This window comes from Lissotriton vulgaris, chromosome 3_1, assembly GCF_964263255.1.
Source record: "Lissotriton vulgaris chromosome 3_1, aLisVul1.2, whole genome shotgun sequence".
In the NCBI taxonomy this organism is placed as follows: Eukaryota; Metazoa; Chordata; class Amphibia; order Caudata; family Salamandridae; genus Lissotriton; species Lissotriton vulgaris.
In genome coordinates, this window is record NC_141689.1 from 2,056,902,008 (window position 1) to 2,056,918,593 (window position 16,586).

The following is a 16,586-nucleotide window of genomic DNA, read 5'->3' on the forward strand; positions in this document are numbered from 1 at the left end:
AAGGAAAGACATGATACTAACCATTCCTCTTGAAATCACCAGCCTTCAATGGTAAAGCTAAGAATTCAACTACGGTTACATAATGATGGCATTCATGGTGACGGGTGAGGTTCAAAATGAGCATTAATAATGTTAGGACTGCAAAACATTCATTAAATAAATGAGTGAAAATTTACAAACCAATCGAAAGATAGTTTGAGGCAGAAAATCCCTAATGTCAAAAGCCTAAATATTAATTCTAATATAAGTTTTCCTTTAAATTTTATTTGCATTATGGAGTGTGGTTTGTTAATATATAGAACGTATGAAATCTACAAGGCTACTCTGCGACATAAATTTACAACAATGCATTTATTGCAGATATTTGAAAAACGACAATATAAAACTGCAGACAAGAGATCATAAAGGACATTTAGGATCATCATGGCATGACACATTCATGATTTCTAATTTTCTAGGTTTGTACAGACTGCTTTGACCCTAGAGATTATTGCAGCCATCATGTCCTGTAGAAGCTCAAAAAGAGCATTAAGTGGTGCCTTCACAAAATCCAACAGGGCCCCTGTGCGTTTCGCTTTACCCATGGGCACCACAGCAGCCCAATATCAGGCCAGCCACAATAACACTATAACTCCTGGAAAGTTGCCTCTAGGATGTAAAGTACTGACGGTTCACAATCCATTCCAAAGCTGCAGGAGAATTTAGCCATGACCAGTATTCTATATCTCACCCTCCTGCCCTCTCCTCCTGTGGAAGTGTTGGTAATGTATCAATGCCTCCATGTACATATCAGGTAACAATATATATAGGATAAAGTACCCCCCAGCCGTACATTTTAAGGACATTGCAAGTCACAGAGTAGTTCTATGACTATATAGAGGAATGAGGTTGGAGGTGGTGTTCCTTTATAAGCATATGGAACACCGAGGTGACCTGCAATATCCTAATCATGTACGGCATACTCCTTATGGCACATGGGCACATTCACAAACCATTCAAACCAGTGGTGCATAGCTGTTTCCTATGAAAAAGTGAGCATGTATGCAAACAATTAGGAAAAATAGAATCTCTAGTACAAAATTAAACACATAAAATAAGATGTTAGATGTTTGTGGTAGGAAGATATTTAAACTAGCTAGTCAGTGTTTTTAAAAAAAGGCTCAGTAGCTTGGAATGTGTAGAAACAGGAGCAAAGATTGTAACTTTTCTTGAATTACCTAAGGAGTGTAAAGAATGCACATGTTGTCATAAATATCTCCATTCTGGTTGTCACTGTACAGCTAGAAAAATAGAGTAGAAGAAAGAAAAGCCAAGTTTTATTTTCGTTCCTTAAACTACTCTTTTAATTATACCTTGTATCCTGATCTGCCTTTCCCCATGACTGTTGGCTGTGGCAGCAGGCATTGTGACTTCAGAACTCAACCATAATAAGTTATTAGAGTCTAATGGCTACGTGTGCGTCACAAATCATGTATTATAAAGAAATTAGAGACACATTTTTATACAGGGATTGTAGATTCCCATGTGTCCTAAATGACCTAATGTCACTATTTTGACACATTCAAATTCACAAATCCTACATCTCAGTGCTGGAAATACAATAGACTAGTGAGTCATAACCTTTTGACTTGTGTGGACTCTCACAGTCCCATTACTGGAATCCGGCGACCGGGACCCCCATCGAGTCTTTAGTGAAAGCTGGATACCCCTGGCCTAAACAATTTCTGTGATTTGACCCTCAAAACACCAAAATACAAAAAACAAGAATTGACCCATCTGGGAGGATTCAGACATTATTTAGATGGGACAGACCTGGATTACTCCAGGCCTTTGCAGTGGCCAAGTGCAATATAGCCCGATGCTGGGGAACGGACACAGCGCCGAGTCTGAGAGATTGGGGAAAAGATATGGACACAAGTATGATAGTGGAAAAACAGTTTACAACATTAGGGGTGTCCCGAAAATTGGGAAAAAGTCTGGGGCAAATGGAATAACAATCATGATTTTGTGGGTACCCCCTTACATTTGATAACAGGTCCGACCCCCTACTTGATTGTGTTCTTTACCCAACTTGAAGAGCTCAGGTGGGTGATTCTAGAGCGAGAGATATATGGCTACACAACTTCTTTTGAATGCCATCTTATTGTGCAACAGTGATGCTATTCTGGTGTTTCTATTTGTATTGAGTTGATTAAAGAGATTTTTTTAAAAACAAGTATTCATCAAGCAAATGCTCACTGTTGTGCTTACATTTACAGCAGCTCAGCCAGTTTGCATGTGTGTATGTATGGAACCTTAGAATGCCTGATGACTGTGTGGAATGTTGGTATGCCTGGTGGACTGGAAGAGTGCCTGTTGGTGTGAGTGGGCTGAGCAATGAAGATGCAGCTCCTGGTGGGGCCATGAACTAGCTTGAATTGATCCTGAACCAACCATCATTCTGCTTGTAACCAACATCTATGATCCTGTAACCTGTATTTCAAAAACCTTTTGAAATATTTAGCTAAATTCAAAATCAAATATAGAATTTCTTTTCAAATTTTCAATTTTGCTTCTTTATTGGTATGTACATTAATTATTTTAATGTGTATTCATTTTAATATTTTTTCTTTTTGTAAAAGAGCTGCGTACCCCGAGTAGACCTCGTGGTCCCCCAGGTGTCTTCGGACCACAGGTTAAGAAACTATGCAATAGAATAAACAAGAAACATCAACGCTACTGTCTCATGCAACTAACACAGAAATAGCTTTCTCTCCAGTGCATCAAACAACAAGGTAGGAAAAGAAATACTTAAACCCTTGCGTGCTGCTGTGGGCCATTGGCCGACGGCAGCACTACCTCACTTGTGCTGCTGTCGGCCAACGGCCGACACGGCTCGCCCATTTTGCAGAAGTGCCGCACTGCCGCGAAATCGCGGCCGCGGCAAAGGGGTTAAATAAATCAAAGCCCTGGTGATTGCTCGGGTCAGATTCCAGTTCATCCTTTTTCATTCATTGAGCCACTCCAGACAGACGCCTGCCAAAAACAAATCATTCTTGGACTTGGTCTAATAGGAACAGTCAAGCTAAAACTGCTAGGCCTGGTCCCCTTCTGAGAGGAATCCAAGCAACCCCAAACTGGTTTCATACTGCTTAGTCTTTGTCAGTGAGGTATAGCTGAGTCCTGTAGTACAGTGAGCACCGGACCCATATCTGTGTGTAACCATTGCACTGAGGGCATCTAGTGCGCTGTTGTTCTCCAAAGGCACTAAACACAACCTGAATGACGACACCCGCAACATAATTCAGAGAGACAAACAATACCCCTGAACTCACACCGCAGCACGCAAAGAAGCAAGCAAAATGGAATGCCCTCATGCAAGCGGAATGGCTCCAATGGCCACAAAGGCAATATGTCACTCTCTAATAGCATTACATAGAACTGTAATGGAGTTCCCAGACAAAACAACACACCATTTGAACACTAAACGCAACAATAGCACAACTACATGATGAATAAGGTAGCATGGTAGAAAGATTGACCCCTGTTTTGTGTTGACTGTCTAATAACATTTAGAAAACACACACTTTTGTAGTGTAGTTCCTATATTCCCAATAGGCTCTGCGCATTGGAATAATATATCCTATAGATTTGACTTAGGACTTATATCTACTAGATCTCTATCGAATATACTAGACTTAATTGTGAGTGCCAGGTAGCTCAGAGTTCACTTTAAACTTTCTCGAATAAACAAGAAGGGATTAGTTTCTGACAACCGCATAAACATGACAACTTTGTTTCCCCAAGATAAAACGTATCTTCAGAGTCGTGGAAACAATAGATAGATATTTTACTCAGTCAATCGTGCATGCTTCGTTTCACCAGAGATAAAATAATACTGTAAAAGCATGGTAAGGTTTCTAGACCATAAATAAATACATACATAAATAACAAAAGGATAAAAAGTACTCAACTGGTGCTTCTAAAATGCGCCTACCCCGATGTACCTAACCTAAGTCTAGTACGAGGGAAGGAGTAAGTGAGGTGTAGCTTAATCTAGTATTCTTTTTGCCAAGAATCTATCCAAGATTTCTCTTGGGGTCCAATCAGCTCCGTACCTTGGTTTAGAATGAAGGAGGTCTGGTAACTCTCTGTCTAAGGACTCGATTTCCCAACACCCCGCAAGGGGAGCTTTGAAACACTGGAGCTAGCTTTCTCGGCAGGAGAAAAAACAGCGTCTCTCTAAGTGCGTCTGCTGGAGGGTCGGCTTCCTTCGGCACTTGCTGTAGCGAGCTGCGTTGGGCAAGTAGATAGTCAAACTGCTCCAAACTACTGTGTGTTTGCTATGGCAAGTGAGGGCATATTTATACCTTGAAGGTGCTGAGTTTGATGTAAAGGTGGACATAATAACGTCATCAAAGAGTCTCAGTTCTTTGAAAACTCCATGAGTTCTTGGACAAATCAATATTCAAGCAAGGGGAAGTCCCTAACTGCTGAAGTCGAGTTCCAAGAAATCGTTGTGGCTTTTCGGAACTAGTGGAAGTATCCATGCCGTATTTGGACTGCATGGGCCATTTCTAAATATGGTTATGATTTCTATGCCTATATAAGGGCAAGGTGATTTATACCTGTATAAGGGCATGAATCGGGAAAATTACACTAGGGTCCTAAAACGCTATACAACACTCTGCGCCATGTTCTCTTAGTGTTGCAGATTTTGCTGAATCCAACTCTTTTGGCCAAAATAGCAACTTGATGAGCCATGTTCACTACAGCAAAAGGCCGCAAGATCTACCTACATGTATACCTGCCAAAGTATACTTGCCACTTGCTCTTTTCCTCACTGCTAGCCCCGAAGACCAATCCAAAGGCTCTCTCAATGCAACATTCATATGACTCTCTATATGATGCTGACAACTGCCCTCTATGGTATAACCGTGCAAGAGCCGAGTACTCTGCCCCCGAGGCTATCTTAACCCAACACTTATAAATCCTATTTTTATTTTAAACAATGTATAAAGCATGCAATTACCCAGACGCGTGTCCTGGTGCTGTTGCAAACCTAACCCCAATACCTTTCCGACTGGGCTTCAGCATGCTTACCTTCACACAGGCCTGTCACTGCACTGCATTACTTGCATGCTCATATGAACAGATGTTAATCATCCATGCCATGGCACACCTGGCTTCAAAGTCACCCACTAGAATGTAGCTGTCACCCCATAGATAAGCTGAAGGGTGCATGTGTGCAATCCCCAGGCACATCCACCGAACTGCCCCGGTGCAACACTCAGGAAGCCAACAAGTACTAGGAGGTCACAGGAATTTCCAATTAGAGTACTAATGATCTGATATAACACAACACAACACAACACAACACAACGTAAAGTCGCAATCATGGCTCTTTACTGGGATGTCTATCACACGATGAGATATCACACATAAGGGTATCCAAACCCAGAATAGGGCTACTTTGGGACCGTTTCGGTCACCAGGATACTACACTTTGACTTGAGATGCAGATTTCGACAGACTGCAGCATGAATGAAAATAATGCACTTCACACAGACCCGGGGACAGCGAGAGAGAGGTAATAGGGAGAAATGCGAAAGAGAGCAAAGGAGAAGAGTGAAATGGTGAGATGTAGAGAAAAAGAAAAAGAAAAAGAGAGACAAGACAAGTGAAGTAACTTGTGGGAGAGTCCGTAGGTTGTATTCTTCTAAATTTCTAGAAGCTCTCCTTTGCCAGCACAGAGGATTATTTGTCTCGAACCAGGACTCTCAGAATTTGATGTTTCTCCAAAACTGGAAACAGCCCTAGGATTCTGGAAACAGCCCAATGGTTGTGTCTACTTCCCGGTGCAATGGGTAGACCGGTCCAGGACCCCATACCTCACTGTGCCATAGAGACTCATGACACTCCTCACTTAACACACCCAACAAGGGAGAAACGTGTTAAACGAGCTCTCCTTCAAAGGGGGCGTGACCTAGTCCCTAAGACTGACTTGTGCCCCACAGCAACTGACAGTTGCTGGAATGAATTTAAACATTCCAGCCATCTCTGCCTGTTGTTCCTAGCGAAGCTCCCGTTTAAATTTGCAGCACATGAAAACTATTTGAGACAAAAAAGATAAGTGGTGCAGAAGGTTCCCCATTAATGTTTTGCCCTCGGCGCATATTATGTGAACAGTGATAAAGCGCACTTAAAGCGGTGTGGCGTCAGTGAGCCGAACATGAGGAAAGTGTGCAGGTGTCAAGGCACAGCCCTGGCCTGGAAGGTGTAGGGCTCTACAAACACCACTGAACTGTGCTTCCAAGTAAAGGTAAATATGGAATCACCCAGCTGTTCAGTTGTTTCCTAAGCACTACACTATCTTGAATAGCTGCGTGGGGCAAATAACTTTCGCATTCGAAGAACCAATAAAGCAAAATGATCAGTCTAGCATGCACAATATCTTTTAGGCACTTTCAGGAATACAGCGGAGAAGGATTTCAAGGCTCCACGAAGTTCATACTTAACCAACATGCTGTGTAGAGATAGTGGTTCCCTACAGTAGGGGGTTTGTTGGTGTGCACAACAGATTTAAAGTCCAAACAGTGCGTAACTGGGATGCACTGCAGTGTGCTTGGCAATGGTGAACCATGATCACTATGTTTAAGGCCTATCAGGTACCATACTGCTGGGTTCTGTAACTGTTGATGGCAGGAAAAAGACATTAAGACAAAAGAGACAGATACAATGTGTTCAGTGAAAGACAGAACAGCAGAATTGGTAGAGAACATGTTTTGCAAGATTACCAGATAGGCTACAAGTCTTCACACCGACCACAAATAAAGGGAAAAAACAGCCTTGAACTTAGCAGCCATCTGTGGTTCCAAGAAGAGGTCACGGTGAACGACGACTGTCAGGTTATACACACTTGTGGCTGGAGACTGACACTGACCAAGATCCAGTGGCACAATGGACAAGTACCAGAGATTAGATAAAATAATTAGCACTCGTAGCTTTGTTCTTGAGGGAATAAGCCATACATTGTTTACATTCATATCCCAATGGATCGCACACACGTCATCCATGCAGTTTCTACCCAAGGGTGATGATACACACAGTCACAACAAGAGTGCAGCCTCCACCCGGCAAGCCCAACACCAATGTTTTCCCACATCGGCCGTGCTGCGTTTACTCAAGTTCTCTCCATGCAGACACCAGAATTCACAGCCGAAGCGCCCTGTCTCGCACCCCTTTGGCTTCATTACACGCCTAAACACGGTGACAAAACCACGATAATAGAACTCTGGTCCTCATGCATGACAATACATGCTTAAGAAACAGGACAGGCTCGTCTATAGAAGGGCTCCCACAGGGTAGCATGCTACATATGCTCTAAGTCACCAGCCCTTTTCTTCAAGTGTATAAAGTACTTTGTATAGGTAACAATACCATACTATACATATAGAGTGTCAGCGGTGATTATATAAACCTGAGCTATGGGACGTAATCTGGGGTGACAAGGGAAGCAAGGAAGCATTACAAACAAATGTGATAAAGCCCTAAGGGACAGCACCCGTGGAGAACTAAGCTTTGCATCACCAGTAGGCAGTGTCTGTAACCTTCCAGTCTTTTCATCAAATTGGTATGGGTTGACGTTTTGCGAGGTGCAAATAAGATCAACTGACAATACTGTCTTGATTCAATTACGCCTCAGATTATCAATTACATGTATATCAGTTGCATCAAGAGTCAATCATTCAATCAATCAGGGAATTGTAAGCATGCTACTCACCCAAGAGGGTCTCAAGGTGCTGGGGGTGGGGGGTGGCGGGGATGGTCAGCAGTTCTGCTCCTCCGAAGACCCAGGTCTTGAGGGCCTTCCTGAAGGTATCCAGGGAGGGGGCGTGTCTGAGTCAATCGAGAGCTGGTTCCAGGTCTTGGCCGCGATGTAGGAGAAGGCTCTTCCTCCTGCTTTGGCTCTGTGGATGATTGGGGTCACGGCGAGGAAGAGGGTGGCAGGTCGGAGGTCTCTTTTGGGTACGTGGAGGGTGATTCTTTCGTTGAGGTATTGGGGTCCGGTGTTGTGTAGGCATTTGTACGCGTAGATGAGTACCTTGAAAGTGACTCTCTTCTTGATGAGGAGCCAGTGGAGTCAGTGAAGCTTTCGTAGGTGTTGGCGGATGTGCTTGTGTCGAGGGATACCTAGGACAAGTCTGGCGGCGGTGTTCTGTATTGTCTGGAGCCTGTGCAGTAGGAATTTGTTGATGCCGGCATAGATGGCGTTTACGTAGTCCAGCCTGCTGGTGATGAGTACATGGGTGCCTCGGGGGGGATCCATTTGAAAGTCTTACGAAGGATGCGGAGGGTTTTGAAGCAGCTGGAGGCGACAGCGTTGACTTGTTGGTTCATGGAGAGAGAGGAATCGATGCAGTGGTTTCTGGCGCGATCTGCGTAGGTGGGGGGGGGCTACCAGGTGCTGTTCCATGCTGAAGGGGTGGTTCAAAGGACGAGGACGTCTGTCTTCTCCGAGATGAGTTTTAGGCAGCTGTTAAATGTCGTATGTTAAATGTCGTATACTTGTAAAGCGCACAGCTGCCCCAGCAAAGGGGCGTCCCGGCGCTGTATACCGCTGGGGAACCCATCCTGGCTTTCCCTGTGAGATGGTCCCTCCTGGGCATCTCCAAGGTGAAGACAAGCATCCCCGGCGCTGATGGGGCCGTTAGTAGAGATTAAGCAAGCTATTGCCCAGAGTTGCTGAATGGGACCCATGGTTGGAGTGGGCACCAAGGCGAGAATTATCGAGTCCGCTGACCATGGCCCAAGACCCTGCCGTGTTGGGAATCGAACCCTGGTCCCGGGCCGACCTCTGCCTCCGGGTCTGCCGCCTCTAACCAGTGAGCCACACCACTCATGTTGCTCATCCAGGCTGCATTGTCCTGCATTCCATCCTGGAAGTTGAGTCTGGCGGTAGTGGGGTCTTTGGTGAGGAAGAGGATGAGCTGGGTGTCGTCTGCGTAGGATACTATGTTGAGGCTGTGCTGTCGGACAATGGCAGCGAGGGGGCCATGTAGATGTTGAAGAGATTAGGGCTGAGCGATGATCCTTTGGGACTCCTTAGTTCTGCCGGTGAGTTAGGATCGGATCCAGTCGAGGGCGGCTCCATGTATGCCAGCGTTGTGTGGTCTGGCAGTGAGTGGGTGGTGGGAGACGGTGTTGAATGCTGCTGAGAGGCCAAGTAGAATCCGGACTGCAGTGTGGCCTTGGCCGAGGAGGGTGCGGATGTCGTCTGTGGCGGCGAATAGGGCAGTCTCGGTGCTGTGGTTGCTGCAGAATCTGGATTGAGAGGGGTCGAGGATGTCATTGTCTTCGATGAACTTGGTCAGCTCTGTGTTGATGGTCTTCTCAGCGACTTTTGCCATGAAGGAAGGAGCGAGATGGCCCGATACATTTTAAGGTCCGTAGGGTATGCTGAAGGCTTCTTGAGCAGGGGCCTGACTTCTGCGCGTTTCCAGTCATCGGGGAAAACGCCGGTCTTGAAGGCGTTATTGGCGTTGTGTCCTAGTTCTGGTGCGATGGTGGTGGCGGCTCTGTAGTAGATGTGAGGTGGGCAGGTGTCTGTGGGGGCCCTTGAGTGGATGTGTTTCATGGTTGAGGCGGTCTCTTCTGTCGTGATTGGTGTCCAGGAGGAGATGGTGGGCTGGCTGGTGATGCCGGAGGGCGGTCCTTCCTCTGGATCTTGTATCTGTCCGGGATGGCGGTGGCGATTTCAGGGGGTGGAGGAGGGGTTGGTCCAGGTTTTTGTAAAGAAGGCCATGTCGGGTGAGAGGGTGTAGAGGAGTTTCCAGATCTCTACTGTGTGTCTGTGCATGGAGCGCACGTTGAGGAGGATGCATCTTAGGGCATTGGTGATGGTGGCAGCTGGGGCCTTGGTGAAGGTCTGGTGGCAGAAGAGGCAGGAGAACTGGCCGTAGATCATGTATGGTGTGGACTGCTGGCAGTTGTTGTTCCTTCCTGGGTGGAGTGTGAGAAGGGCGGCAGAGTCGTATTGGTGGATGGTTCAAGATCCAGAGTTCTTGGCGCTGGTCGCGGATGGGCGCAGACGGGCTTGCCTTGGCATGCACAGCGCACAGTACAGAATGAACAGACAGACAGCGGCCTCGAACACCTACCAGGAGGAGGCTGGAAGGTTCAGTGGCAGTGTAATGCAGAGTGGGGCTGCTGGGGAGAGAGCAGGCCTGAGACCAGGGGTCAGAAGTCTTGGTTGTCTTTAGAAACTCAGGGGCATACTTACAAGGGAATGGTATAAAGCACAAAATGCGAACGCCACACTGCCCCGTGCTGAAAATACAGGCATGCACTGTTTTTGTTTTCTTCCGGAGTTCTACATAGTGAGAACTGGACCCGAAGGTATTATGTATCAGAGCGCCTTACATGACACCAGTTGCATTACAGACGGACACATTCATTTGTTGTTAGGCATGGGGAGATTAAGTGATCTGTCCAGAATCAAAGGATGTTGAGTGTCATTGCCAAGACTTGAACCCGGTTCCTCAGATTGGAGGTTGACCGCTCTAGCTGTTAGGCCATGTTCTCTCCCCAAAGTTACAAAAACACGGTGCACCCCTGCATTTTCCCTAGTGCTGGCACTAAAGTAAGCTGCCAAGCGCCACCGCAGACAACCTTGCACCATAGTGCAAGGGTGTCTGCGCGGAGAGAATGATTGTTTATGCACAGGAAGGTGTCCCTTCCTGCACATAAACAATCACAAATGGCGATTTGTAACTTCTATGTGTGTTGCATTGTGCAGCACACATAAAAGTTTAAAATCATCATTTTTATAATGCTTGTTTATCTGCAGGAAGGGACACCTTCCTGCACATTATGAAATTATATTGGTCCTCAGTGATGAAGGGGTGTAGAACAGAATCTTTAAAAGTCTTTACACTTAGCTTGGGGATTTACCACTTGTGTCAGAATATCTTTCAATTCAATTGTTAATCCCCGATAAAATAATGATGCTTTTTTCTCATAGGCCTACCAGACTTAATTGTTCAACAATTAAACATAGTAATAGAGCTTAATAAATCTTTATAGCCCTGTTTGAAATTTAACAACTTATTGTCTAAACATGAACAACCATCATACAACTTCTGTATTTGCTTGTGGAAAGCAGAGAAGTTGTACAACAATGGATCATTTCTCTTCCCCACAGGAACACTCTAATTATCACCATTCCCACCTAAATATGACAAATCGAATACCACTTTGGTTTTATCATCTGAAAATTACTTTGTTTCACATACAAAATGCAACTGACACTGATTAAGGAATAGAGCAAATTTCTATAGATCTCTGTTAAACCGCTTGAGGTATGGGGAGTGTTGCTAGTGGACATATATGTGAGTGAGATTTAAACTCCTGTTGTGTGGTTCCAATTTCTTGCTTGCCTAAAATGAATTCTGATTTCAAGGCCTTATTCTCAGACCTCCATCAACAGACTTCCTTTTATAACTCGGTTTCTTAATCTCTAAACTGAGCTTGAGTGGTACCATGATCTATCACTCAGGCTGGATGAAAAGTGAGCTAGACAATCTGCAAATGTGTTGTCAGTTGATAGATGGTCCTCGGTTTAAGGAAATTTTGGGAATGACCTGGTTGACCTTACGTAATCCTCGTATTTTCCCTCCAAGACAGTTCAACTGAATTTCAACTGTTGTTGCAATCTTTGTGCTCAGAATCTAATGGGAATTACACATTTATTTGTATCACACTGCACCCACCAATGATAATATAAACATGAATATGAGGGCCAGTGGCAGAATGGAGAAAGGGGAACGGCACAAGAGATAAAACAGAGACACAGGACTCCACCTCTCTGACTCGTCAGTTCTGTTGGTCAAGGATGTCTGCAGGATGTAGTGGAGTTCAATAAGGTAGAGATATCTTAAGTAATTTTGTGTTAAGGGTTCTACTCTCTGTACTTTGAAAAGAAACTGGTACATCCTGAAAATTCCTGGAAACTAAAACACACAAAGAACGAGCAACACAAATATATATCTGTACTATCATTTGCCCTATGTTTTTGAATAACTACCACAAGCTTCAGTACTATGCACTCTCATACAAAAGATGAGTTAAAGTTTCTACTTGACTTCTGAAGTGCTGAAAAATTACCATCAATTTTATTATGCTGTTACCTATTCCAAGCTATTCATACATGCATACTAGAACTCTAACAATCTGTAATGTGTACATGTACAACATAACACAGTCTAAGAATCCTTCTTGTTTGGTCATAGGATAACCCTTGGTACAATGTAACAACTTAAAGTCATATAAGAGTTCAGCAAAAGGCAGTACAAGAATCCGTTCTGTTCCATCACAAGGCAAACTTCGATATAATGTAACAACTCAAAATCTTAAAAGAGTTCAAATAACTGTTCAAGAAGCAATTCAGGATTTTTTTGCTTGCATTAACAATAAAAGTTTCTTGATTACTTCTCTGTATTTCCAATGTCCGTCAGTATAAAATCTTATGAAGCAGACGGACTTCGCAAGGGAGATCTGAGATCCGGATTTCCCGTCCAAGACCCGTTACTGCAGCTGCATTGTATACCAATTGCCTAGCAGAGTCGCCCTGAAACACAAGGGAAGTTATACCCTATAATCAAAGATGGCCACCTACTCCTCGGAATATGCAACAGATTGTATCCTGCGGATACTTGAGGTTCATTGTAAAAATGAAGTTACTTAGAATTTTACCTATGTATGCAACGCCTCAGCCAAGACAGTGGAGACACTCCGTGGTGACCACTAGCCTTTCCCTGAAAGGAATATGACTTTCCCGTGTTTTCACCATACTAAGTGGTAAGTAGTGTCTTCTGACCTGCTCCCTGATTCCTAGTCAACATCCGACAATACTTCCTAGACGCATGAGAAGAGGACATTTTATCAACCATTGTTCCTTACTGGATCTCTCTCTGCAGAATATGGTACAGTTGACCATGAAATATTCCTAGGCATGTTGGAAACCTTGATGGGGATAACAGATTTAGCCTTTAATAGGACCAGAACCTTCCTCTCCGACCAGAATAAACAGATGAGGGCCAACACTGCTATGTTGTAATGGAAGAAGGTGTTTAGCACCGTGCCCTATGATTCTGCACCGTCTCCTATCAGCTTTAAAACATTGGCAGAAGTGATTACCCAACACAATATCCATATCCAAATGTTTGCCAAGGACATGCACATCTGTCTTCGGTTGCTGACTATATACAGTAATGCATGTAACTTTAGATGAATGAGAACTACCTGACTTTACCAGGTAAAAATTGTAGTTCCTCGGGGTACAATTCTTAGCTCATGAATACACTAGCCCTTAAGTTACCTCAATAATGAGGAGATTCCCATCTTCTGACTCAAAAAAATAAAATAACGTGGATAGTTTGCAGAATTTACATTTGATCCACAGATAACTTGTTTTGGTGAAATACTCCAATGCTCATCAGAACATGCTTACGGGTGTGCTCTCTCCCCTTCTTGTTAACTACTGAGCGCCAATGACATTGGGCATGACACAATCCTGCTTTGAGAACTGCAAAAGTGTCTTTGTAGGTACCCCTAAAATGATCTCCTAAAACCATAGATTTCAAATGTAGGTGCTACAAAGAGTAAAACTCAAAACTCTTTGCTGCATGTTCAAGGGCTACCGTAGTATAGGGATGGAGTGTCTCTGGAAACTGGGCCATGATCACAAGTCCCTGCCAACCTAGATCCAGCAATTTCATAACTATTGAATGATGCAGTTTCAAATTAAAACAAAACAAGAAGCAAGGCCATCAAGGTACAAGTCAGTTTACTTTGGAGATCACTGGATCTATGATTGAGAGTTTTAAAAGGTAATTGATAGACTACAAAAACAAGGTTAGTCAAGGAATTCATACCCAACTAACATCTCCACACTGAAACCAACCATCCACATTCAAGGACTAAAACCTTCTTCTTCTGATTATTCCAATGGTCCTGCCCTTGGCTGCAGAAGACCATACACACCACCCCCAACTCCTTGATCCTGCTAGCTTTACATTACATGTTTGAAGTGATCCTAAGCAACAGATAGGTAGTCTAAAAAACACTGAAAAAGTATTACATAATAGAAAGTAATACAAAGAGTTAAGCAAACAAGCATATGCAGCAACCAAACTTAAATTGTAACAAAAATTCACCCAAACAACAATTTTTGTTGAAATTGCAAGTAAAATTAACTTTTCTAGCTACCACAAATACTCCTTCCAATTTCTGGATGTGGCCAGATATGTAAGATGATTAGAAGCACTAGATAGGTCCCCTTGTGGCCCTATCCAAGATTAGATCTAGGTGCCAACCTTATTATTCTGGCCTTTTTTATCATGACTCGTACCTTCATTTTAAGTTTTACCTCATGCTTGTAATACCTAATGACAGAGGTATGACACCAATGAGGCTATGTTGTGTAGAGACCTCAAAGGACCTGGACCTATTATTAGTGTTTTTTAGGTAACCCACCTATTACGTATGTCTGGTATGTGTTTCACATGATTGGCATTTAGAATGTGAACTCAGTCCAAACATTATCTTCTTAATTGTGGCTTTTTCCTCCCACTTGATTCATCCAAATCAAATTATTGGAAAGGAATTGTTTTCAAATTTGTGCTGATAAACAATGGCCCGATTCACAAAGGGCCTCCAACTTCATGGCAGAGATCCCAACGTAATGGCGGGGATCCTAAACTCATGGCAGGACTTCCATACTACAGTTATCTATAGTGGAGGTCCTGCACCGAGTGCAGGACTTCCGCCGCGACTGCACGGGCTCTGCCATGAGTGCAGAGGTCCTTTGTGAATCGTCCCCAGAGTGTTTTACTTTGTTTGTTAGTCATTTGGGATAAAGAAATGATTTGCCTCAGCTAACTATGGTTTACGAAAGTATATCTCTTTTCTTTCATAACTCTAACTCCCATCATCACTGGAGATAAGAAATCATACCACATCCATTAAAGGCATGCTGCATAACCTAAAGGCTATGCATCTTGGCTGAATGCCATACCTTTAAAAACCTTCAGAGAGTCATAGGTTTCTACACCAAAAAGGGTAAATCTCGGCTCTCCCCGGACAGCTTTTTAACAATGAAATCTAAGATACCAAAGAGACCTTTAACTGCCTTACCCATTAACTCTGTAAGTGTCTGAGGAATCAGAGGAACTCTATGTGTCCAACTCGCACTCTATTTTTAAAATCTGTACTGTTGTGGTAAAAACCAGATCTCTAGAATCCTCTTGCCATTCTGTGCCCCGAGGCCCCGTTCCGACCCGGCTTGTGCCGTTTGTTTCGGAGGGCTACACCGGGAGCAGACACCCATATCCTCACTTCCGGCGGATGCCGCAAGCAGCGCTCCAGTCTCTCGACGGCCCCAGACTACTTAGGGCGGAGAGCAAGTGCAAGCGCAGCGGACGTGCGCATCGGGCGCGCCGGCGGCGCACCGAAGGCACGCCAAAGGCAAGCCCGTCTGCGCCCGTCCGAGCTTGGACCGCGCCTAGGGCCACAGATCTTAAGCCTTCCACATCAGCTTACACATTTAGATACACTCGCCTGGCCCTCCTTAATCTACACTCACAGACCAAATGTCCAGACTTCAGTTTTAACATCTACGACCCTCTTTATTATCACAACACCTGCCCATGTTGCCACTACAAAATGGGAGTCCCATTACGAGTACGAGCATGCTCTCTATCCCCTCCTACAACAATCAATAAACAAATAAACACCATAATCCCAGCCACACTTATCAACACACGATCCCTAAGTAAACACAAAGACGAAATTGCAGAATTCATCATTTCCAACAAACATTACCTACTGTTTGTAACTGAAACCTGGACCAACCCCTCTTTAGAACCTGACCTCCTGGTAGCCAACGTAGAGGGTTATAACATTCTCAGGCAGGACAGAAAGTTAAAAACAGGGGGAGGAATTGCCATTATTTACCGAAGCCAACTAAAAACATCCATCAGCCCAGTCCCACTATCTACCTGCGAGGCACTGCAATTCTCCATAGCCTTAGGTCCTTCCCAACGTTTCAAAGGTGTCCTCCTATACCGACCACCAGGCAGCAAAACACAATTCCTAACCACCCTCACCGAAATGATGGACTCCCTGGCCACTGACAACTCCACCACCATCCTAGGTGACTTCAATTTTCCTTTAGAAAATCTTGCAAACAACAATACAAAAAACCTCCTATCTGATCTAGAATCCCTCGGTCTCACTCAACTGGTTGTGGGTAGTACTCACGAAGCCGGGCATACTCTAGATGGTCTATTCACCAACGACAAAAATATAAACACTACATAGGATGGTCAGATCACCACGCGGTAATGTTCACAATTGTATCTGACTCACTCTCTCACCCCGGCTACAACACTTGCCCCTCACAAACCTTTAGATCATGGAAAAACCTGGACAACCAGCAACTCAGAGAACTGTTACCCTCTCTGATGACAGATCTCTCACACAACCCCAATATAGCTGCCGAAGAGTACTCTAAATGGCTCACCATAGCCATGAATAAACTAGTCCCC

General features: G+C 44.2%; 1 protein-coding gene across 2 annotated transcripts in view; it reads right to left on the reverse strand.

The window, feature by feature from the left end:
* Positions 1 to 16,586, reverse strand: part of SLC7A2 (solute carrier family 7 member 2) — a 511,922-nt gene that overhangs the window by 143,608 nt on the left and 351,728 nt on the right. The window lies entirely within an intron of this gene.